The 26386-nt window shown below is 46.4% G+C and overlaps 1 protein-coding gene across 16 annotated transcripts in view; it reads right to left on the minus strand.

Annotated features, from left to right (window-relative positions):
- The window catches only part of Clip1 (CAP-Gly domain containing linker protein 1), a 113394-nt gene extending 90379 nt beyond the window's left edge, over positions 1–23015 (minus strand). For 12 of the 16 annotated variants that reach the window (XM_085837172.1, XM_021163648.3, XM_021163646.3 and 9 more), the window contains exon 1: positions 22906–23014. The gene's annotated coding sequence lies outside the window, so the exon portion shown is untranslated. Of the gene's footprint in view, positions 1–5290; positions 5502–22905 lie in introns of those variants that run through there. The other 4 variants (XM_085837164.1, XM_085837163.1, XM_029476950.2 and 1 more) reach the window with 2 other exon arrangements.
- Between the last annotated feature and the right edge of the window lie 3371 nt (positions 23016–26386).

Below are 26386 nucleotides of genomic sequence, written 5' to 3' on the forward strand. Positions count from 1 at the left end.
TCAGCTTACATCTTCCCAGAAGCTAAGCAATATTTTGAACCATCTGGCTGTGAGGTCACAATGGTGACCTCACAAGTGGGAATTCTGATGTTGGTCTACCTCTCCAGCCTCACCACTTTAAGAAGAAGGTTCCATCCTCCTGAATGTGGAGCTGATGCCAGAGGGATATGGACTTTGTATCAAGACATCCTCTTCCCACCAGACAGCAGTGTCTCCCCTGCTGAGGGGCAGAAGCGACACAGGTGAGCACACAGACAGACACACAAACACTACATACATACACACACAGAGACACACACAGAGAGAAAGAGAGGCACCACAGAGACATACCACACACACACATGCTCACACACACATACACACACACACACACCCCTAAGAGCACAACACCAATAGCACAAGAACACATTCCTCCAGTTTGCACACTGTTATTTTGGTTCAGCCTCAGCCACAGTTTCCTTTTGTGCCCTGAAAGCTTAGGCTACGGTGAAGAATTCTGAAAACTGAGTAGGAAGCAAATCTCAAGCTTAGAGTAACTGCTGCCCTTTCTCTGCCACTCGGGCACTGAACAGCCACGAGCCCTAATAGTCCCTGTTTACCAAGCAAGTGCAGTGAAGGTTAAAATGTGGAAGGAGTTCATTTTTAAAATGCCAAAAGCTCCTGTGGCCTCACTGCAGCTCTGGAATATCTGATCTCACTGGAAGAAAGGCAAAACGGCCAGCTACTTGCTGTGTTCTGTCTTCTAACTTTTAGGGCTTATAACCCAGTATAGAGGGGTGTGTGTGTATTATATTTTATGTATTATTATATTTTATATATTATATTATATATAAATATAATATACATATTATATTTCCCTTTTGTTTTATCTTATGATTTTTTTCTAGGATTTCGCCTGGAACTCTCTATACTTTGTAGCATAGGCTGTCCTCACTCACACCCTCCTTCCAGACTTGGGGATTACAAGCATGAGCTGCTGCACCCCATTCAAACTGCATTTCTTTCACTCTTGCAGCACAGAGTGAGCCTAGGACGCGTGTGTAAGAAGCAAACTCGACCAGTGAACTAAACTCCCAGTGCTGGATTTTTCATCCTAGTTTTTTCCTCTTGCTCTCTCTTACCAAGAACCCATGTAGCAGAGATGGAGAGACGGCTCTGTCATAGTTAACAACACTGGCAGCTCTGCCAGTGCACCCAGGTTCCAGTCCCAGCACCCACATGAACTCACAGCCATCTTTAACTCTAGTCTCATGGAATCCAATATCAGCTTCTGGCCTCTGCATTCACATATGTGGCGCACGGGCATGTGCATGCAGGCAAAACACCAATTTAAATAAAAATTAATCTTTTAAAAGGTCAAGGCTGGCTTCAATGCCCCTTGTAACTAAGAAGGATGGTCAGTTTCTGACCCCTTCACCTCTGTCTCCTAAGTGCTGGAACTGTAGGTGTGCCCCACCACCGAGCTCCAGTTACTATCTTCTTTTAGATTTGTTTTCTGTGGGAGTGTATTGCCTGCGTGTGTGTGCTCCACAAGCACTTCATGCCAAACACCTGAGGAGATAAGAAGAGGACATCAGATTCCCTGGAACTAAAAATCAGACTTCTATAGGTTGACTTCTCACCTCCACACATGTGCCTAGCATGTGCATGAGCACGTTTAAATAAAAAAGTGTAGTCAACATACAATTAACATTTTTCTCATAGGACTTCTTTCAAATCAGCTGTGTCAGCTGTGCACTTCTGTTTACAACACATCCCAATTTGCTGTGTTTCAAATGCTCAAAAGTCTCACGTGAGCCACGCCCAGGACAGGGCTGAAGACAAGCCTGATCGGCAGGCATGCCAAGAGCCAGCACCTCGCCTGTCCATTCACAAGGCCGGTTCACTTCCTCCGACTCCCTGGACTCAGACATCTCCCAGCGACCGACCGTGGGAGTTTAGATAACCACAGGACTAAATCCTAGCCAATAGAATTAAAGTAGCAAGGGGGCAGTGTACCATTTCTAGGCCTAGACCTCATGCAATTGCAACACTCTCTGTCCCACTCACGGCTTGAAAGAGATGAGCCTGGCATCCTTAGAAGCACTGGATGGTGATGATAGACAGTAGGATAGGAGAGACAGTGGGATAGGAGAGACAGTGGGATGGGAAGGACAGTAGGATAGGAGAGACAGTGGGATAGGAGAGACAGTGGGATAGGAGAGACAGTGGGATGGGAGGGACAGTGGGATAGGAGGGACAGTGGAATAGGAGAGACAGTGGGATAGGAGAGACAGTGGGATAGGAGAGACAGTGGGATAGGAGGGACAGTGGGATAGGAGGGACAGTGGGATAGGAGGGACAGTGGGATAGGAGGGACAGTGGGATAGGAGGGACAGTGGGATGGGAAGGACAGTAGGATAGGAGAGACAGTGGGATAGGAGGGACAGTGGGATAGGAGGGACAGTGGGATGGGAAGGACAGTAGGATAGGAGAGACAGTGGGATAGGAGGGACAGTGGGATAGGAGGGTCAGTGGGATAGGAGAGACAGTGGGATAGGAGGGACAGTGGGATAGGAGGGACAGTGGAATAGGAGGGACAGTGGGATAGGAGGGACAGTGGGATAGGAGGGACAGTGGGATAGGAGGGACAGTGGGATAGGAGAGACAGTGGGATAGGAGGGACAGTGGGATAGGAGGGACAGTGGAATAGGAGGGTCAGTGGGATAGGAGAGACAGTGGGATAGGAGAGACAGTGGGATAGGAGGGACAGTGGGATAGGAGGGACAGTGGAATAGGAGGGTCAGTGGGATAGGAGAGACAGTGGGATAGGAGGGACAGTGGGATAGGAGGGACAGTGGGATAGGAGAGACAGTGGGATAGGAGGGACAGTGGGATAGGAGGGTCAGTGGGATAGGAGAGACAGTGGGATAGGAGGGACAGTGGGATAGGAGGGACAGTGGAATAGGAGGGACAGTGGGATAGGAGGGACAGTGGGATAGGAGGGACAGTGGGATAGGAGGGACAGTGGGATAGGAGGGACAGTGGGATAGGAGGGACAGTGGGATAAGAGAGATGGGCAGTAATCTTTGAATTACTGCTCTCCATTCTATCAGCGTATCTATCCTGAACTGGGGATGGAGCTCGGTTCATGATGCTTCCCCACTATGCATGAAACACCACATAAACTGGGTGTGGTAGCACACGCCTATAACTCCAGCACTTGACGGGAAGAGGAGGTCGAGGCAGGAAAATCAGTTTAGGTCATCCTCAGCACATATCTTGTTCAAGACCAGGCTGGGATGCATAGTGAGACCCTGTCTAAACAAGTAAAAAACAAAGAAAGGGGAAGAAGGGAGGGGGAAAATTGAGTTGAAAAGCATAAAACTATAAAAGTATTCTATTTTCAATAAAACAAAAAAGGCATTTAACTGGCAAGAGCAAAATAAATAGAAAAGGAGCCATGCGACCCTGATTGCCCGCATGGAGAGTGGGGGTTCTGTGGAGCTGGGGATGACATTCCCTCTACTTTCCCGTGTCTACAATTTTTCCTGATTAAAAGGATTTATTATATAAGATATATCTTTTTTTTTTAAAAATCAATCTCCCCCATTCTCTGTGACTTGATACCATAAAGAAAAAAGAATTAAGAAATTTACAATTCATCAAAACAAACAGAGCAAACCGTCCCCAAACAGGAACGAAGTAACTAATGCTCAATTTTTTAAAAGATTTATTTATTTTATAAAATGTGAGTTCACTGTCGCTAGACCAGAAGAGGGTATCAGATCCCTTTACTGATGGTTGTAAGCCACCATGTGGTTGCTAGGATTTGAACTCAGGACCTCTGAAAGAACAATCAGTGCTCTTTACGGCTGAGCCATCTCTCAAGTCCTTATGCTCAAATTAAATTAAAATAAAAATTCCTGGGCTGGTGAGATGGCTCAGCCGGTAAGAGCACTGACTGCTCTTCCAAAGGTCCTGAGTTCAAATCCCAGCAACCACATGGTGGCTCACAACCATCCATAATGAGATCTGACTCCCTCTTCTGGAATGTCTGAAGACAACTACAGTGTACTTACATATAATAAATAAATAAATCTTTAAAAAAAATTCCTGTTTCTTTTCTTGAATTTTTTTCAGATTCAAAATTCTTTTATGTACGGTGTTTTGCCTGCGTGTATGTGTGTACACCATGTGTGTTCTTGGTACCTGAGAAAGTCAAGAGAGGGTGTCAGATTCCCTGGGACTAGAGTCATACATGGCCACAAGTTGCCATATGGGTGCTGGGAACTGAACCCAAGTCCTCTGCAAGAGCAACAAGGGCCCTAACCTCAGCGCCATCTCTCCAGCTCCCCTAAAAGAATAACCTTTCTTTTGAAACAGGGCCTCCCTACGTGGCTCAGGCTAGCCTTGAATTCACAGCAATCCAGAGTGCTGGGAGGATAGGCGTTCGCCTCTGCCCCAGTGTGGAGGAGCAAACGAGGCTCTGAGCACGCTAGGCAAGCCCTCTACCAGCCAGACAGCCCACAGCGCTAGCTTCAAACTAGGCATGGCTGTCTCAGGCCTGTAAACCCAGCACACAGGAGGCTAAAACAGGAGGCTCAGGAGTTCAAGGCCAGACTTAGTTAAATACTAAATTCAAGGCCAGCCTGGGCTACTTGAAGGCCTGTCTAAGAAACAACAACAACAAAAAAACCAAAGTCTTGAGGCAAAAAATAAAGTATGAACAGCTGGACTGGGAAATGAGACACGTGGTTCCTGTCTCAGCTAACCAATCTGGGATAATTTATCTAACCCTTACCAGACCTCAGCATTCTCACTTATAACCTGAGGCTACTGATCAATATTCATTCCAAGTTCCACCCAAGTTCCTTGGGGTTCTAACCAATGGTTTAGATTTCAGATCCCAGAAAGGGGAAGGGAAAAAAATCGAAAGTAGAAGGAAAGTCATTTTGGCTCATTCTTTGCCAAAGTAGAACTCTGGCATTGGAGTGGTAAAATCTCTTCTGCCCTGCTGTAGTTGCTGGCACTGCCCGAGCAGCCAGCGTGAACTGCCCTCTGCAAACCACACTCTCCAGCTCAGCTCAGACACTTCTTTCCATCTGTAAACTGAAAACACCTCTTTACTCTAAACCGGAGATTGCTGGTGGGAGACAAAGAATGGTTAAAGAATTTGCAATGAAGTTTACCTGCCAGGAAAGGGAATTTAAAATGTAACGTCAGGAAGCAGGCTGGTGTAGAGGCTGGAATCTCATCCTGAGCCCAGCTGTGAGCAACAGCAGCAGCTACAGGGCTCTCAGCCCCTTACCTGGAGACAGCTGCAGTGTGAAGACTCTGTCCTAAATGAGGACACAACCCGAGGCTCTGGGAGCGCCGAGTGAGCCTGGCTGGAGAGAGTCCTACTGATGATTCTCAAGACGAGCCTGACAGGAAAAGTCAGGCTCTGCTTAATACCATCTCCCTGGTCCCGGGCAGTCCACTCACAGCGGAGTCCTGCCCCCAAGTCATGGTTATGTAAGTGTGGCTACATGGTTATGCTGTGTCACTTGCTGTCCCCCGCGCCCAATACAGAAGAGGCAGTGAAACCTGAGCTGCTAGGCCAGGGCCACTGAAAACACTGAGACAACACGGGGTTGCTTTCCAAATGTCTTCCATCTGACAGAAGACGGGCGGTTTATGCCATTTTTTTTTCTCCTTTCGGTTTTGTTCACTCATACTGGAAAGCCGGGACTGAAAGGCATTTGGTGTGGACTCTTTACTTCCTGAGTGATTGACAGAGGTCAAGTATTTCATTTCAGGGCAGGCTGTCAACAGGGGCATAGGTCTGCTTGGGGTCAACTTAACCATTTCACTTCCTAGCTGAATAGAGCTGGATCCCATGGATGAGAAGTTCAGGGTCAGGCCTGTCTCCCACTCAGGATCCTCTTCACACCCTGCCCACCTTCCACTACCACACAAAGGCTTCTGGGAGGTGGAGTGCCACAGTATTGACTCTAAAAGAACAAAAGGAGAGACTGGAGAGATGGCTGAGGAATTAAAGGGTTAAAGAATGCATATCGCAGCCAGGGCATGGTGATATACGCCTTTAATCCCAGCACTTGGGAGGCAGAGGCAGGTGGATTACTGAGTTTGAGGTCAGCCTGGTCTACAAAGTGAGCCAGGGCTACACAGAGAAACCCTGTCTCAAAAAAAAAAAAAAAAAAAAAAACAGCTCCCCCACTCCAAAAAAAATTTTAAAAGAGTGCATATCCCTCTTGCAGAGGACTTGAGTTCAATTTCCTGCACCCACTGACGGCCTAGAACGCTAGCTCCAGGGGACCTGATGTCTCCAGCCACTAAAAGCACATGCACTCAATACAAAGAATTTGTTTTAAGTAGAAACAAAAAGGGCTAGGTGTGGTAGCACACATCTCTAATCCAAGCACAAAGGCAGAGGCAGAGCCAGAGATCTGTGAGTTCCAGGACAGCCAGAGCTATATGTAGAGAGACCTTATCTCAGAAAAATAAAAATACAGGGCTGGAGAGATGGCTCACTGAAGAGCACTGATTGCTCTTCCAGAGATCCTGAGTTCAATTCCCAGCAACCACATGGTGGCTCACAACCATCCGTAATGAGATCTCATGCCCTCTTCTGGTCTCTTCTGGTCTGAAGACAGTGACAATGTACTCGCATACATAATAAATAAATCTTTATAAATAAATAAATAATACAAGGTGTGACAAGACAAGAGTAACTGTCTCTCCTGGGTATTCTCCACCTCAGCTCTTCCCTTTCTGAACAGCGCTCTGCTTGCTCAGTGACAAATCACAGTCCTAGTCTTTTCTTTTTTGGTTTTTCCAGACAGGGTTTCTCTGTGTAGCCCTGTCCTGGAACTCACTCTGTAGACCAGGCTGGCCTCGAACTCAGAAATCCACCTGCCTCTGCCTCCCAAGTGCTGGGATTAAAGGCGTGCACCACCACGCCCGGCTAATTTAATTGTTCTTAAAACAAACAAACAAATAAATAAGGAAAAAAGAAATCCCACTGCTCACAGTAAGAGGAACTTTGAAGTGTCTATTTGGCAGGTGATACACAATGCATGAGGAAGCCCTGATGGAAGCACAAGGCACCACCCAGTAAAACTGTCAGCTCAGCACTAAATTTGAGAACACACCCACAAAATCAAAAGCAAAAGACAGAGTGAATTACAAATAAAAAATGTATTAAGGCTTTCTTAAGACCCAAGAATGAGTGAGTGACGGTGGAACTCAAGCAAACAAAACAGGAGGCAGCACTTGAGGCTCAGAGAGAGGAGGGAGCACAAGCGCTGGGAGCACCATTAGATCAGCTTGAAAGTCAGGAATCCATGCAGAGGCAAGCATGTGCTATCAAATGTGCCCAGGGTGGTGGCTGGCACAGATCTGTAATCCTAGCACTTGGAACACTGAGGCAGGAAGATCCAATGAGGCCTGCCTTGTCTACAAGTATGAGACAGTCTCAAAGAAAAGAGACGTCAGTGCTACAGAAGGAACCATAGGTGAGCAGAGGGGGGGGGGGCTCCACACCTTTAATCCCAGCACTTGAGAGACAAAAGCAGGCAGACGTCAGGGTTCAAGGCCAGCCTGGTCTACAGAGTTGGTTTAGGGACAGTCAGGGCTATATATAGTATATATAGAAAAGATATCTTAAAAAAACAAACAAACAAACAAACAAAAGAGAAAAAAGGAAGAAACTGTAGAAGAAAAAGGTAAAAGAACACAGCAAAATTATCCATATTCATGTTTTATTAATCTGCCTCCTCACCACCCCTACCTCTCATAGATTGCCTTTGACCTCATAACTATAATTTTGCTACTATTAAGAATCATAATGGCTGGACGTGGTGGCACACGCCTTTAATCCTTGCGCTCGGGAGGCAGAGGCAGGTGGATTTCTGAGTTCAGGCCAGCCTGCCTGGTCTACAGCGTGAGTTCCAGGACAGCCAGGGCTATACAGAGAAACCCTGTCTCAAAAAAACAAAACAAAAAACAAACAAAAACAAACCAAAAAAAAAAAAAAAGAATCATAATGTAATGTAGGGTTGGTGAGATGGCCCGGTGGGTAAGAGCACTGACTGCTCTTCCTGAGGTCCTGAGTTCAAATCCCAGTAACCACATGGTAGCTCACAACCACCCGTAATGAGATCTTACACCCTCTTCTGGTATGTCATAAGACATCTACAGTGTACTTATGTATAATAATAAATAAATCTCTGGGCCAGAGCGAGCAGGGACTGAACAAGCAGAGTTGACCGGAGCAAGTGGGGTTGATTGGAGCAAGCAGAGGCCCTAAATTCAATACCCAACAACCACATGGAGGCTCACAACCATCTGTACAGCTACAGTGTACTCATATACATAAAATAAATAAATCTTTTTTAAAAAAAAGAATCGTAATGTAAATATCCGTGTTTCATGCTAATCTTAAGTGACCCCTGTGAAAGGGTCAGTCAACCACCGCCCCTCAATGCAATCACCAACCACTGAGCTAGAGACTCCTGGACTTCCAAATGGAGACAGAATGATCCTCCCTGTGCACACTTAGGCAGAGAAGCAAATGACATAACAGCGTGACTGGTGGCTACTGTTTGTCACAAACACATTTTTGTGGCCCAGAGATCAAAAAAGATATAGAGAGAGTCTACATGAGGTAAAGAATCTGGAGAGGCGCCGGGCGTGGTGGCGCACACCTTTGATCCCAGCACTCGGGAGGCAGAGGCAGGCAGATTTCGAGTTCCAGGCCAGCCTGGTCTATAGAGTGAGTTCCAGGACGGCCAGGGCTACACAGAGAAACCCTGTCTCAAAAAAACAAAAATAAATAAATAAATAAATAAATAGAATCTGGAGAGGGACTTTGGCCATTGAGAACACTGAGGTGTGACAGCAAGCCACCTTAAGCCACAGTTTACTCTGACCTCTCAGAGGCCTGCTCCTTCAAGAAGAGGCGACACTGAACACAACTAGTACAGGCCATAAAAGAGCCAATGTTTCAAACCAGTGTAATAACCAGTGACATTGACCAAGGAAAAAGTAACGCTGGGAACTAGAGCCCGGGTTTTAGCAGCAACTTAGGCGTGCTGAGGAACACAGAATAAAATCTTAATTTGGGATAGGATGGTCTGAATAGGAGAGGTCACAAATTTCTCTTCCCTTCTTAAAAAAAAATACTTTAAAGATTTATTGATTTATTTTACTTAATGTGCATGAGTGTTTTTCCTGAATGTATAGATGTGCACTAACTGTAAGCCTGGTGCCTGCAGCAGTTAGAAGAGGGTGCTGGAGTCCTTGACACTGGGTTGATGGGTGGCTGTAAGCTACCGTGTGAGTACTGAACCTGGATCCTCTGCAAGAACAGCAAGCACTAATAACCATGGAGCCGTCTCTCCAGCCCTCACCTCCCTATTTCTAGCAGAGCATTCAAAAACTCAGATGTTAAAAAAAAAGATTAAGCCGGGCGTGATAACACATACCGAGAGTCCCAGTACTTAGGAAGCAGAGGCAGGAAGATGAACTTGGAAATTAGCTGCAATGGATTGAATAAGAATGGTCCCCACAGGCGCATACATTTGTATATTTGGTCCCCAGTCAGTGGAACTGTTTTAGGATTGAAGGTGGTGTGTCATGTCACATGAAGACAGGCTTTGAAATTTCAAAAGACTTGAGCCATTCCTAGCCTTTCTCTCTTTGACTCTTTGTGAGTCAAGATGCCTCCTATTTGTGGATCAAGATGTGGAAGTAGCTTGTAGCTGTTCCTGCCACATGCCTCTGCTCACCCATCATGGGTTCGAACCCTCTGAAACCATTGGCCCCAAATCAAACGCTTTCCTATGCCTTGGTCATGGTGTCTCATCACAGCAATAGAAAAGTAACTAAGCCATCAGGATATATTTGTTTTATAGATAATAATGGGTTTATTGTGATTTATGCATGTATGTAATATTTCTTAATATTTATTTGTTTCTTTATTTTTTTACTTATTGGGGGGTAGGTGGAAATGTCTAAGTGATAGGACAACTTGCAGGATTGGTTCTTTTTTTCCACCTACAATCTGGATCCGGGGGACTGAACTCAGGTTGCTAGGTTTGACAACAAATGCTAGCCGGGCGTGGTAGCTCACGCCTTTAATCCTAGCACTCAGGAGGCAGAGGCAGGCGGATTTCTGAGTTCGAGGCCAGCCCGGTCTACAAAGTGAGTTCCAAGACAGCCAGGGCTATACAGAGAAACCCTGTCTCGAAAAACCAAAAAAAAAAAAAAAAAAAAACCAAATGCTTCTACCCTCTAAGCCATCTTGCCAAACCCCATATAATGTATTTTGATCACAGTCTCGGATCTCCAATACCATCCCTTGATCTCCTACTACTCGTCTACCTTCTCCTCTCATGGTGTGTGTGTGTGTTCCAGTGAGTTTCACCAGGGTTGCTCACAGGAGTGTTGGTATTATGAGCTAAAGGGTTATAAGTTAAGAGACATGGGCACATTACCAGTGGCTTTACCACTGAAGAAAATGTCTCTCATGAGATTCCTGTTCCCCAGTCATTACTATTCCTTAGGAGTAGGTAAGACCTCAAGGGTCCTCTCTCTCTCCCTAGAGCTCGCTGATCCGGCTAGACTAGCTGTCCAGCAACCCCAAGATTTCTCCTTTCCCCAGGTCCCTATTATTGGGGTTACAGGAAGGTGCCACCATGCCTGGATTTGTTTGTTTAATTTTTTGAGGTAGTCTCTCTCTGTAGCCCTGGCTGCTCTGTAACTCACTCTGTAGACCAGGCTGGCCTCAAACCCACAGAGATCCACCTACTACTCCTGGTCTCATTATTGGCTAAATCATCTAAATAGCCTGGGAGCCAGCTTAAAACAAAATTAATATGCAGAGAGGCCAAATCAGGTTTTCAAAGGTCTTTGTCTATTGTTCTTTGATTTAACTGCCTTGGGACACTGTCTCTCACAAAGCTAGAAGTTTGCTCTTTCAGGTAGGCTGACTAGCTAGCTGGCTCTTAGAATTCACCTCAGTGCTAGAGTCATGGGCCTGTGTAGCCATGCCTGGCTTTTTTGTATCAGAGCTTAGGTCTTTATGCTTGCAGAGCAAGTGCTCTTACCACTGAGCCATCTCCCCAGCCTCTTAATTAGTTTGTTGAGACAGATTCTTATGTAGCCTAAGCAGACACGGAGCCAACAAATAGTTAAAAAAACACCTACCCGTCTGATTCTCCTGCCTCTGTCCACCAGGTGCTGGGACTAGAGGCATGTCCCGTCACACCCTACTCAAAACAAACAAAACAGCAACCCGGGGGCTAAGGAGCCTCAGCGGGTCAAAGTGTTTGGCATACAAGCACAATGACCTGAGTTCAAACCACCAGAAACTATGTAAAAGCCGGATGTGTGTCTGTGATCCCAGGGCTACTACAAAGAGATGTAGGCAAAGAGAGAATCCCTGGACACTCACTGGAACCTGGCATACATAGTGTAGAACAACTGAGACCCTTTTCTCAAACAAGGTGGGGAGACAAGACTAATACCCAGGGCAATCCTCTGATCGGGTGAGTGTATGCATGTACACATACGCACACACACATGCAAGTGGACACACCACAAATACACACACAACAATATCAACTTCAAGCATGGTGCCACATGTCCACTGTCCATATTTCTGTTTAGTTCTATGTCTTTCCATGTTTGCTTCAATGTCTTTATTGAACCTAACTTACCCTAACTCTAGAGGGCCAGGTGTTAGAGTAAAAGCACTCAGAACTGTGTGTAAAAACATGTTCCCTTACCATCTTCATTTGAAACCTGGGAAAGTCCTGCTAATCTGGGAGCCGTGTGTCATGAGTATCAGATAGGTTGCTAAACACCTAGTGACTAGTAAGGCCATGCAGGCCACTGTTACGGACAGACACTGATATTCCTTAACCACCTTCAGCCCCCATGAAACCCGAACAGCATCCTGTCACCTCTGAACGGCACCAACTGCCATCCTCACCCGAGATTCAGGAGCAAGGAACCCACAGAAGTATCCTAGTCAAGAAAATCCTCCCTCCCGTAAGGTCAGAAGCCATCACTCCCTGTTGTCTTCTGTTACCTACCTATCTTAGTCTGCTTTCTACTGTGGGGATAAAACATCATAACCAAAGCACCATGGGAGAAAAGGGCTTATCTAACTCTCAGCTGACAGTCCATCATCAGGATAAGCCAAAGCAGGACTCGAGGCAGGAACCTGCAGGCAGGAACTGAAGCAGAGGCCATAGAGAACACTGCTTACAAGCTTGCTCCTCGTGGCTTGCTTTCTCATACTACCCATCACCTCTAGCCCAGGGACAGCACTACCCATAGTCAGCTGAGCACCAATCATTGATCAAGAAGATGCCCTATAGCCCGGCAGTGGTGGCATACGCCTTTAATCCCAGCACTTGGGAGGCAGAAGCAGGCAGATTTCTGAGTTCAAGACCAGTCTGGTCTACAAAGTGAGTTCCAGGACAGCCAGGGCTACACAGAGAAACCCTGTCTCAAAAAAAGGGAGGCGGGGTGGCTAGTGAGATGGCTCAGCGGTTAAGAGCACTGACTGTTCTTCCAGAGGTCCTGAGTTTAAATCCCAGCAACCACATGTTGACTTACAACCACTTGTAATGAGATCTGAAGACAGCTACAGTGTACTTACATATAATAAATAAATAAAATCTTTAAAAAAAAAAAAGCCCTATAGACTTGCCTCCAGGCAATCTGACGGAGGCATCTTCTCCACTTCCCAGATGACCCTAGCCTGTGTCAAGTTGACAAAAAACCAACCAGGACACTGACATGAAACCCAAGACCTACTCCTGCTGATTCTTCTCTACTTGTGTATTTAGGAGTATTTTATACACAGTCTAAGCATTTTTTTTAAAGGCAGGGTCTCACTAAACCTAGCTGAAATTCACAGAGATCCACCTGCCTCTGCCTCCTGAGCCCCAGGATTAAAGGCTTATACCACCACATGTGCCCCTCTAAACCTTTCTTAAAAGTCCAGACTCAGTCTAGGGAGGTAGCCCGGTGGTAGCTGGAGTGCAAGCCCAGAATGAGCAACGCCCTGGGTTCCATCTCCAGCACTGGAAAAAGAAAAATGAAAGAAGGAAAGGGGCAGACTCAAGCAGTCTTTAAAATGAACAAGCTGAAAAAGCAAGCCTCGTCTCTCTAGCAGGAGTCAAAGGGACAAAGATGTCAGTAAACCCAGCAGTCAGTATTCAAATGCTCCATGCGAGGGAGTCCGCTTAGACACTCCAGCACCAAAACAAGCCAGCCAGAGTCAGAAAATTAATTGGCTCCTTAATTCAAAAGGAGCCAATTCAAGGAAGACTGACTTCCAGTTTCTCACCGACCAAGCCTTGACAGAGCAATCCGGAAAACCAACCTGTCAGCATTAAGTGTTGGTTTGAGAGTATCATACAATGAGACACTGACAGTGAATTGAAAGGTTTACAGCATCTTTTCAGAAAAGCCAGAAGTTGACATAATCCTCTGAAAATTTAAATCACACTTGAAAATTATATGGTCTGAAAATTTAGCATGTATAACACAGTACAGAGTACAAATTGTACCCAGAGTGTTTTTTGGTTTGTTTTTTTTTTTTACGGGAGGGGAAAGAGAGAGACAGGGACAGAGAGAGTGCAGCCAACCCCGGCAGAGAGAGGGCTGCGTCATTAGCCAGTGTTTATTTAAAGAGGAGTTCTGAGTGCGCTCTGATGCAATGCCCGAGATTCTATCTGCTGGGCTCAGTGGAATGTGGACTTCTGTTCTTATGCCTTACATTCATGAAACAACAATCTCTTAAAGTTCTTTCATCTGCAAAAAGAATGTGAAAAAATAAAAAGCACAGAAAGCTAAATGACTGGAGCTACTTTATTCATTTACACAATATTCTACAAAACTCAGATGGTCTTATAATTCTGATCTATGTCACTGCTCAGAAACAGATCTTTAAGGAGACTAAAATTACTAACTTTGGTGAGTATCTCCCAGAAGAACTTAATAGGTCAGTGGCAGTCAACTCTACTAGTGTATAAAAGGGAACAACATGCTTAATATAGCAACAAACAATTTTAGACTCAAAAGAGACCTTGGTGATCTAGTTCACCTAACTCACTCTATCGCCGAGGAACCTAACTTTAAATGTGTAATCATTTGTTACTTAACAGTCTGTGACTAAACTCCATCTCTAGGCAGACTCCTGACCCTAAAGCATGCTGTGAACACATTTCTGAACTGTGATATAGAGCAGCAAGATGAAGAGAGTCATTCCAGGCCCATTAGAACCGTCTTCTCTGAATCTGCCTGCCTCTGGTGGCGCAGGCCTTTAATCCCAGCACTTGAGAGGCAGAGGCAGGAGGATTTCTGAGTTCCAGGCCAGCCTGGTCTACAAAGTGAGTTCCAGGACAGCCAGGGCTATACAGAGAAACCTTGTCTCAAAAAACAAAAAACAAAAAAAAAATCGTCTTCCTTTCCAATCTTCACAGAGAAATAAAAGAAGGCAGGCGGCTGCTGCTCCTTCATGGAGCATGTGGCCCATATTCAAAGCAAAAGCACACCAACTGCTCAGAACAAGAAAGGGCACAGGCCAGGCGGTGGTGGCGCACGCCTATAATCCCAGCACTCGGGAGGCAGAGGCAGGTGGATTTCTGAGTTAGAGGCCAGCCTGGTCTACAGAGTGAGTTCCAGGACAGCCAGGGCTACACAGAGAAACCCTGTCTCAAAAAAAAAAAAAAAAAAAACACCTCTTGTTTTCACTTTGCAAATGTGCAACTATAATACCTGCTGTGGGTCTTAAAAGACATGGCCAATGGAAAAAAAGAACATTTCCATATTGATAAAACTGAAGAATGCAGATTTCAAAAGACGCCATCAGTCTACTAAGCGCATTACAAATCCACCACTGAGCAGTCAGCCTAGATGCTGTCAGTGGAGGCTAGGAACTTGTTTTATTTGGGTTATAAGCCCCAACTTCAGTGTTAGTCTGTCACAAATGTAGCCAACCTTCACTGCAGACACACATCAAGTTCTACCAGACCTGAGGAAGGAAACTCCAACTTTAATTAAACTGTGACAAGGGAACCTGGGGAGCCTGAGAGGAGGACAGAAGGGCCTGAAGGTTGGCAAGGCACAAGTTCTGACAGGAGGAGCCCGAGTCCATGCGGAACATTTAAGTCCTTGTAAATCCCAAGTTCCCCACTGACAACTGCTCATTAAAACATGCCCTTTCAATCACGAACGGCCCACCTACTCAAAACTGACTTTGTAAACATGGCAGGAAAAAAGGCTTCATTTCTCACACCAGGATGCGCCACTGTCTCCTAGTGCTATTAACTGACAGAGTAACACTGCAGGTTGAAAGGCACTGGAGGAAGAAAGGACCCTAGCATTTTCGGAGTTTACACCCAGTCTCCGTTTACTCGACATGGCTACCATCGAGCCACTGGAATCCACATTTTATAGATGAGAGAACTGAGCTCCAAAGGTTTGTACAAAGTCTTCCACAGAATAACCGAGCTGGCGTTTTTGGTTGGGAAAAGAATCGAGCTGGGCCTGGTGGCACACAGTTAGGACTCCAGAGCCCAGCAGATTGCCAGGTCAAAGGTGTGTCCTTGGCGATAAACTGAGGATCTTCCTTAAGGGAGTGGGACTGCTGAATATGGGGCTCAAGCACTTAAGAGCATTATTGCTCTTCTAGAAGCCCCAAGTTTGGTTCCCAGCACCCTCAGACAGTTCACAAACCACCTGTAATTCCAGCCACAGGTAACCTAACACCCTCTTCTGGCCTCTTTGAGTGAGGGGTGGGGGATGGCAGGCCAAATAAGATGGCACATGCCTGTAATTCCAGCACTGAAGTGGCAGAGGCAGTCTGGTTTTCATAGCAAGCTCCAAGCCAGCTGAGGCTATATAATAAAATTCCTGTTTCAAACAAAATGAAACAAACCAAATATAAGGCTGAAGGGACATCTCAGTAAAGCGTTTGCTACATAGACATAAGGATCTAAGCCCAGTCCCCAGAATCAATAGTTCAAAACAAAAAGAAAGCATGGACCCGGGCGGTGGTGGTGCAGGCCTTTAATCCCAGCACATGGGAGGAGAGGCAGGCGGATTTCTGAGTTCGAGGCCAGCCTGGTCTACAGAGTGAGTTCCAGGACAGCCAGGGCTACACAAAGAAACCCTGTCTCCAAAAAACAGGAAAGAAAAAAAAAGCATGGACATTATGGTCCAGTGACCCACACTTGTAATCTCAGAGCTGGAGAGACAGAGGCAGATAGATCCTCAAGTCTCCTTGACTAGACAGCCTGGATTAATTGGTAAGTTCAAGGCTAGTCAGAGCCCCTATTTCAAATAAAAGATGGGAAAGAAGAATACCATTCCAGGAATACCAAGACTGACCTCTGACCTTTCTCTCTCTCTCTCTCTCTCTCTCTCTCTCTCTCTCTCTCTCACACACACACACACACACACACACACTCACACACACACACACATTTTTAGGCTTTAACTGGATTTGAAGATACAACCTAAAACAGAACAGGACTCTTCAACTGACTGATATAACCAATAAAGGCTGTTCACATTATTTTGTGGTTTGGTTTAGTTTGGGTTTTGATTTTTCAAGACAGGGTTTCTCTGTATAGTCCAGGCTGTCCTAGAATTTGCTTTGTGGACCAGGCTGTCCTCAAGCTCAGAGATCTGCCTGCCTCTGCCTCCTGAATGCTGGGATTAAAAGACTGCAATACCATGCCTGGTTTTCATATTGCCAACCCCTCCAAAAAAAAGATTTCTAATAAAATATCTATACTATCACTTATTTTTCCTGATCCTTTGTGAGTTAAAGACTGTGTAGGGCCAGAAAGATGTCTCAGTGGATAAGGGCACTATGTGCCAGGCCTAGTCACTCTAGTGACTGGCCTAGACTTTCTGGTCCTGGAAACCATATGGTAAAAGAAAAAAAAAAACATTTCTCCTGCTCTGTCCTCTCTAGTGGTTCCAATGACTGTCTCTCCTGGCCATAGGCTCGGGAACTTGAGCACTTGGTCCTCAGGTGATGCTGTCTGGGGAAGTGGTGCAGCGCCACTAGGGGTGGGCTTTGAGAGTTCCAGCCTCAGCCCACTTCCAGTTTGCTTCATGCTTGCCAGTGAAGATGTGATCTCTCAGCTTTCTGCTACTGCCCCCTGCTGCCATGACTTCCGGGCCATTATAGACTCCCTCTCTGGAAGCATAAGCCCCAACTCTCTTGTACAAGTTGACTTGGTCCTGGTCTTTTATCACAGCAACAATAAAGTAACAAGTCCTCTGACCTCCACATTCATGCTGTAGCATGCACATGCAACGAGAGCACACACGGACACACACAGACACAGACACACATACACACACACACACACACACACACACACACAGGTAGTGTAAAACAAAATAAAAATAATCTGTCCAGTCGGGAAGGAAAAAACTTATCAGAATTGCCTTTCTGCTATCCATCAAACCCAAATTCCAGATGATCTGAACATCCTGAACATCTGGATCCTTGGGCCCTTGGCTTCAAAAATAACATTGTAAATCCAGGACTTGTCACTTCCAAGTGTCAAAGATGGGCAGACTCTTCCACTGGGCTTTAATCCAAGCTTAGAAATAAGTAAGCAAGGAAGAATGCAAACACCAAACTGCATAATTCACACTGGAAGCATACAGAGCCACACGATTACATAAAACTTAAGGAAGCAAAGAGCCTTGCCTCAGCCTCATGAAGATTCCTGAGAAGAGACACATGAGACAGATGAAGACACAGGCTTCCCCAGGGACTAAGATGCCTGACAGGCTTCCCAACAGGGATTTTCTAACAGGACTATTTCCTCTTTTCAAGGACTTTGCAAAAAAAATTCTTTTAAGATGTTGTTGCTGGACCACAATTAACAGGCAATCAAAAAAAAGACCCACCCATTGAGTTACTGCTAATGGAATCTGTCCTGCTAGAAGTGCCAGATGGAGACTTAAGGGGAAAAAAAATCTCTTTACTAATTGTGGCCAAGATTCCTTGGTACTTCATGCCAGGTCCAGGATATTAACCCAGATGTCCCAGCCAAATTCAAGGTTGGTTAAGTACAATCTGCCAACTTATTAAAAAAAAAAAATCAGGTGCGGGGGGCCTCCTTCTGTACCCTGACTGCAATCTGAAGAGGTCAACCTTCCCTAAAATTCCTGTACAGTACCATCAGTCAATGATTCCTTTTAGAGAAAACTATAATGAAAATGTTGATTTAAAATGTACGGATTGGGGCTGGTGAGATGACTCAGTCGGTAAGAGCACCCGACTGCTCTTCCAAAGGTCTGGAGTTCAAATCCCAGCAACCACATGGTGGCTCACAACCATCCGTAACGAGACCTGGCGCCCTCTTCTGGAGTGTCTGAAGACAGCTACAGTGTACTTACATATAATAAATAAATAAATCTTTAAAAAAAAATGTACGGATTGGGGGCTAGAGAGATGGCTCAGCGGGTAAAGGCACTGACTGCTCTTCTGAAGGTCCTGAGTTCAAATCCCAGAAACCACACGGTGGCTCACAACCATCTGTAACAAGATCTGACGCCCTCTTCTGGTGTGTCTGAAGACCGTCACAGTGTACATACATATAATAAATATTTAAATCTTTTTTAAAAAAAGTATGGATTGTTTGACTTACATCATACCCGAGTTTATTAAAAATATATAAAATGCTGTAATAAAGCTTCCCTAAACAGCTATCTGAAAAATTCACAGAGTATTATAGACAATGTTTTTCAATTAAGATTAAGAATACTGATATAGGGCTGGTGAGATGGCTCAGTGGGTAAGAGCACCAACTGCTCTTCCCAAGATCCTGAGTTAAAATCTTGGCAACCACATGGTGACTCAAAAACATCCATAATGAGATCTGACGCCCTCTTCTGGGGTGTCTGAGGACAACTACAGTGTACTTACATATAATAAATAAATAAATAAATAAATCTTTAAAAAAAAGAATACTGATATAAAAGTTTATGTTAAACTGGGTTTGAATCAGCAAGGCAGTGGTGGCACACACCTTTAGTCTAAATGCTGCTTCTGGACTCCACAGGTCAGCATGCCCATGGTCCACAGACACACAGACTCAATAGGAAGGTGGTGCTGGGAATATAGATTGTATGAAACTCTAGGTTTAATCTCCCATGTGTGTGTGCACGGAAGGGGTCAAGTCCATATGTCAACTGGACTAGCCAACTTTTGATCAGCCACTGACTTAATGTTCTATTGCCAAGGTATTCTGCACATTTATCAAAATGACATAAGCTAGGGCTCAGTTCTTACTCTGCATTCACTAGCAATAAGACTTCTAACCCAGATGGTAAAGTGCAAAGAACTTTAATTCTCCATTTATTTATTCATTCGTTCATTCATTCATTCATTTATTGGTTTTTTGTTGGTTTTTTTTTTTTTTCGAGACAGGGTTTCTCTGTGTAGCCCTGGCTGTCCTGGAACTCACTCTGTAGACCAGGCTGGCCTCGAATTCAGAAATCCGCCTGCCTCTGCCTCCCATGTGCTGGTATTAAAGGCGTGCACCACCACTGCCTGGCTAATTCTCCCTATTTTTAACCCAATCTTGATCACAGCAGAAATCTGGGCATGGGAGTCAATGTTTATAATACAAACTGCTGCAGAGACTGAGGGGAGAGCTGAGCAGGACAACATATGAGCTCCCATCCCGACCCCAAAGCCAGGTACGATGGCTGCCACCTGGAATCCCAGCACTCAGAAAGCTAAGCCAGGAGGACTGAGTTCCAGGTTAGCCTACTGCACAGGGAAATCCTAGCTCAAAACAGAACAAAACAACAGATAAAGGGGGAAGGGGGATGTGCATAGAGCTGCCTGGTGTATGTGAGAAGCCTGGGTTTTCATCTCCAGGATGGATGGAAAGAATGAATGGGTGACATGTTAAATTATTCTGAGTCTTTCAATATCTTAACAAATATTTTCAGAATAACAGCCTGTAAGGCTTTAAACTGTTCTCCAAGCTCCCAATATCAAGGCCTTTGAGCTTTTCTGGTTCCTCTTCATATGATGCCCGTTTTCTTTAGGGACCAACATCCTCTAACTTCCTTTTCATCTCTACTCAAATCATGTTCTCAGCCAGGTCTCTGGAAACCCTATCTGAAAGTTTCCACAACTCTAACCATTATTTACAAGACTTCATATTCCTTCTCCTCTGGTTTGTACATTTTTTCTTTACCATCTATGACATTCTATTCTTTTTTTTTTTTTTTTTTTGGTTTTTCGAGACAGGGTTTCTCTGTATAGCCCTGGCTGTCCTGGAACTCTCTTTGTAGACCAGGCTGACCTCGAACTCAGAAATCCGCCTGCCTCTGCCTCCCGAGTGCTAGGATTAAAGGCGTGCGCCACCACGCCCAGCTTCATCTATGACATTCTAACTAACATGCAACATACTTATATTTAATCTGCTTATCGTCTGTCTTTCAAGTGGAAGAGAAAGACCAAGAGGATAAAGCTTGGTCACTCTCTTCAGGGTTGTGGCACCAGCAACCACAAGGGCAGGTGGCACAGGAAATGGCTCCATGAGTATCTGAGGTGTGCATACTGAATAGAGCTCATTACACAGACAGACAGACAGACAGACCGCAGCTCCATAAGCAGCCATCGAAGGGTCCATAACACTTCACCAATACTGAAATAACAGGCACGCCATGACTCATAACACTGGCTCTTCTGTTTGTTTCTTTTTCAAGTCAAAGTTTCTTTTATAAGCCAGGCAGTGATGACACCCATCTTCAATCTCAGTACTTAGGAGGCAGAGGCAAACTGGTTTCTGTGAGTTCAAGGCCAGCCTGGTGTACAGAGTAAATTCCAGGACAGTAAAAGCCACACAAAGAGACCCAGTCTTGAAAAACCAAAACTAAAAGAAAAATTAAAAATACTAGTTTTTAGGATGTATTAAATTTCTTAAAGACAAGAACCAGGTTGGCTTATTTTCGTGCTCAACAATGACTGAAAAAGCAGAGAATGGCAAAATCCTCATGTTCAGAGATACTACCAAAGTTCCCACCCAGTTTCAATGTTTACCTCTCTAATCCAGGCCTAGTAAGAAGCCTAACCACTTCCTCTGAACCTCAGCAAGAGTCCCAGGCTCTCAGCTGAGCAATCACCCACTTCCTTGGCTTTCATAACGTCCAGCCTTGCCTTTTACCATTGATTCACTGCCCTAACAAACTAACTAAGCAGACTGAGGTACAGTTCTTGACAACATCTCGTATTGGCTGTGACTCTGACCTTTCAGTGCCCTCCCTGTAAAATGACGATGACAGCAACGTCCCTAGGTTGGATGGATTACATGAGATAAAAAAAAAAAAAAAAACCCTCCACACTTACCCAGAGCATGGTCAGAAGGAGCCCTCAATAAACCCTAATTGTTATTATTTCAAGAGGAAGAAATGCCCCAAGGCTGAGGAGCAACAGTCCCGAGGATACTTGCAAAAGAGCATCATTAGAGGATACTTGCAAAAGAGCATCATTAAGCTAGAAGCCAAACACGGCTCTCCTAACTGGGAGCCACAATTAGGAATAATAATCATAAAATCCTAGCATGAGAATCACCAAAGCACCACCGCATAAATACTAACAGAGCCCCGAGCAGACAGAAAGACACAGTCCTGGGCCTAGAAGAAGAAGAGGCTAGACTGCCGACTCACACCAAAATAAAAAATAAAAAATAAATAAAAATAAATAAAAACAAGGAAATGACAGAAACATATCCACTGTCTTAATAAATAAATAAGTAAATAAATAGAAACAGTAGTTGGCAAGTTTTTGCTAAAAAATGGGTATGCACGTGGATTCCAGACTTAACGTGTCATTTCTTCATACCCGAGAGGTGGGGCTGGGCAGGGAGGAAGGGGGTGGTGCGAGGTTTCTGCCAGATGGGAAAAGCCACATGAAGTGGAGAGACTACGGGATGTCAGGGCAGGACTCCAGACTCAAAAATAATAAATAAATAAATAAATATCTGATATTCTGTTGTTCTCTCCCCAATAACGCAAGACCTCCAGGTTCGAGACAAACCACAAGACTCACTGCTTTTAAAATAGTCACCCCATCCCCACCCCCAACCCCCAACCCCGAACAAGTGTCATCTGTCTTCCGCGCCAACCCCGGACCGCGCTGGCAGGTTCGGGTTACCGGGCAGCGGTGATTTCAGAGATCTGGCACTCTGTGTCGCCCTTCTACCTTCACAGAGAATCACGCTCCAGGGGTCTGAAGGAAAACAAAAGCCCGGGGCCCGAGCAGCCAGGGACCGAGGCCCCAGCCGGGCCGGGCCGAGCCCGAGCGCCACGGGGCAAGGGCGCCCTCCATGCCGGCTCGCGGCCGGCCACCCGGCGTCCCGGGCCTGCCCGAGGAAAGCTCGCCCAGATGGCGAGCGGCGGGCGGCGTCCAGGGCAACAGGTCGAACCGGACCCGCGGCCTCCGGGAGCGACGGAGCCGTCCCCGGAACCTCCCCCTCCAAGAGCTGGGGAAGAGGACGCGGGCTCCTCCGAGAACGGCTCCCGAGGCGGCGCAGGGGCAAGGAGTCCACGCTCCATCTTGAGGCGGCGGGAGGAAGGCAGGCAAGGCCGGGGGCCGCGGCTGCCAGGGCCGGGACGCGCGCGGCTCGCACGCAGCCAGCCTTCCCCGCAGCCGCGCTCTCCCCGCGCCCGCCACCCTCCCGGGTGCGTCCGCGGCTCCTCGGCCGCCGTCCCCGAGCGTGGAGGAAGCTTGAGACGAGCCTTCCCTCCCGGCGTTTCCCTCCCGGATCCCGGGGCGGCGGGAAGGAGCGGAAGGAGAGAACGGGTGGGACGGCAAGGAAGGGGAGATGGAGATGGGGCCCGCGCTTCGCTCACCGCCTGGGACGCCGCTGGTCGCCGTCACCTGCCTCCCAGCAGCAGCAGCAGCCGCCGCGGCCGCCGCCTCCCGCCTCCCCGGCTCTTCGGCTCGGGGCGGGGAAGAGAACGTGACGCGCTGCCGCCGCCGCCGCCGCCGCCGCGGGGCCGGGAGAAGACGCCGCGCCGCCCCTCCCCGCTCCCCGGCCGCTGCCGCCCGCGAGCTCCCCTGCCGCCCCTTTGTCTGCCTGCTCCCCCTGCGAACCCCTAAATCCTCCGCGATAAGGAGCAAGGCAAGATGCCGAGGGACGGACCGAAGGGCCTGCAGCCGCGGGTGCCTTGGCATTTCAGGCTTCTCCCTGTTTCCTAGCCAAGTGTGCCCAGAATATGCAAGTCACCCCGGATGGCTACCCGTAGACCAGACCGACCGCAGCCTGCCGGTTGGAGATGGGATGGGGTGCGGTTGGAGAGTGGAGGAGCTGATTGATTTCATTGACCTCCCCTTCCCGCCTAGAGCAGGGTGATAAATTTTGCCCCAAGTTGGAAGGGAGATGCCCATAGGCAAGCTCAGCTTGGGATGAACGGTCTCTGCTCTCCAGGAAATCACTGAGGGGTTAAAAAAAAAAGAAGAAGAAAAGAAAAATCCTTTGAGACGAGCCCAGGGCTGCAGCCCCGTTAGTTTAAGAAAAGCGTCTTTTATTCGCCCCAGTCGTTTGGACAGAAGCCCAGGTTAATGTCCCGTTCGGGCTCCTCCCCAAGCAGGGATCCCCTTGTCAAGCTTTTGAAAGGGACTGGAGAGGACGCTGCAACAGCCGGCTCAGGGCTGCGTTAGCAGAGGGCGGCCAGCATTTCACTCCCATGGACCATGGCAACCCCAGAAGTTTTGCAGCTCCCGGCAGAAATCTGCAGCTGTTGGAAGCCCAGGTTTCTGCAGTGACTCAGTATTGATGGAGAAGGGGCCAAGGGCTTCCTCCTCCTTTCCAGGAGGAGGAAATATTCCGGAGGGTGACCTCCCTTCTTGACCTTTATTCAAAACACCATTGTGTCTGGGCAAACAGGCACCGCAGAGAGCCCAAGAAGGGAACTCCACTGGAAATGCACAAAGTAAATTTCATCTGCAGACCCTCCTGTCCATTTAAGCCTTAAATCACACATGCACAAAATAATCTAGTATTCCACCTGAGCCTGATATGTGAGCTCCAAGGTCAAGAGGTGAGAGTACCCTGGGAACCCAGAATTCATTCCTACTTAGGCAAGCAATACTTACCCGCTGATCTGAGTACAATTCAACTCTGTTTTTCCTCTCTTGGTTATTCCAGATGGTTTCTGTGTGTAATAGCTTGGCTGTCCTGGAACTCGCTTTGTAGACCAGGCTGGCCTCAAACACAGAGATTTGCCTGCCTCTGCTTCCTGAGTTCCAGGACAGCCAGAGCTACAACAGAGTACACATAGAACCCTGTCATAAAATTTATAATAATAAATAAATAAAATATATAATAATAATTAACAATAATAATAGCAGCCAGGCCTATTGGTGTGCACACTTTCAATACTAGCCTTCAGGAGGGGGAGGCAGCTGAATCTCTTGAGGTTAACCTAGCCTGCTCTACATACCATCCAGGGCTATATCCTGAGACCCTGTCTCAAAAACAACCCAAAACGGGGGTTGGAAAGATGGCTCAGCGGTTAAGATCACCGACTGAACCGGGCGTGGTGGTGCACGCCTTTAATCCCAGCACTCAGGAGGCAGAGGCAGGCGGATTTCTGAGTTCGAGGCCAGCCTGGTCTACAAAGTGAGTTCCAGGACAGCCAGGGCTATACAGAGAAACCCTGTTTGAAAAACCAAAAAAAAAAAAAAAAAAAAAAAAAAAAATCACTGACTGCTCTTCCAAAGGTGCTGAGTTCAAATCCTGGCAACCACATGGTGGCTTACAACCATCCTAACAAGATCTGAATCCCTCTTCTGGAGTGTCTGAGAACAGCTACAGTGTACTTACATATAATAAATAAATAAATCTTAAAAAAAAAAACAAAACAAACAAACAACCCAAAACATAACAGGGCCAAGTAACATGGGTAAACATGATTGCTGCACAGACCTGGAGATCTGGATTTAGACTCCAAACCCACAGTGGAGTGACCCCCCCAGCCCACAATGGAGTGGGAAAATTGACTTCCAACGGTTGTCTTCTGATCTCCACATACACTGCATGCACACCCCACTCACACATATCTACAGATACACACACAGACAACCACACACATACACCCAGATAATAAACTTATAAAAGGAAGAGAACATCAGTAATGGCATACAGCTGGAGAAAACTGGTTTTTGCGGGGAGATGAAAAGTTCCCCAGTTGGTGGAGGGATTCCCTATCAAGTACAAAGCCCTGGGTTCAAGTCCCATAAAACTGGGTGTGGTGATGCATATCTGTAATCCCAGCACTCAGGAGGTAGAGCCTAAAACTAGCCTGGCCTACATGATGCCCTATTTCAAAATCAATAAATGACACTTCCTTTACATATCATAGTAAGCACAGACCTGTAATGCCAGCTGCTTAGGGAAACTGAGGCAGGGGGAGCAAAGCCTCCCTGAGCTACAGAATAAGTTCAAAAGGAGGAAAAGAGAGAGAAAAAAAATTTTGTTTGTTTTATTTTTGTTTTTTGTTTTGTTTTTCGAGACTGGGTTTCTTTATGTAGCCCTGGCTGTCCTGGAACTCACTCTGTAGACCAGGCTGGCCTCGAACTCAGAAATCCGCCTGCCTCTGCCTCCCAAATGTTGAGATTAAAGGCGTGCGCCACCACGCCCAGCTTCCAAGAATACTTTTTAATTAAGTGTAAAAATTTCTTTCTCATCCCAGCGTAGTGGTACATGCCTTTAATTCCAGCACAGAGAAACCCTGTCTTGAAAAAACCAAAACCAACCAACCAAACAAACAAACAAACAAACAACATAAAAAGTATTCTTGGGCTGGTGAGATGGCTCAGTGGGTAAGAGCACCCGACTGCTCTTCCGAAGGTCCAGAGTTCAAATCCCAGCAACCACATGGTGGCTCACAACCATCCTTAACGAGATCTGGTGCCCTCTTCTGGAGTGTCTGAAGACAGCTACAGTGTACTTACATATAATAAAAAAATAAAATAAAATAAAATAAAAAGTATCCTTGGTCCAGGACTACAGCTCAGTAGTTTAGTGATTACCTGGTCTATCAAAGCTCTGGCTTCCATCCCCAGTACAGTGAGGGTGAGAGGGTAAGTCAGAAATCGAGGCTCAGACTATGTCACTGAGCCACTGAGGAGACTAAGGCAAGGCAATCACCCTGAGTTCAAGGCTAGCCTGGTCTACAAAGTTCTTTCCAGGCCAATGAGGACTTATCTCAAAATAAAGTTTTGAAAATGCTTTGGATGAGGCCAGGTTGGCCTCAAAATCACAGAGATTAGGCTGCCTCTGCCTCCAGAGTGCTGGGATTAAAGGTGTTCACTGCTATCACTGCCTGG

This window comes from Mus caroli, unplaced genomic scaffold (genome assembly GCF_978045245.1).
Source record: "Mus caroli unplaced genomic scaffold, Mus_caroli_1 scaffold_4, whole genome shotgun sequence".
NCBI classification, from domain to species: Eukaryota; Metazoa; Chordata; class Mammalia; order Rodentia; family Muridae; genus Mus; species Mus caroli.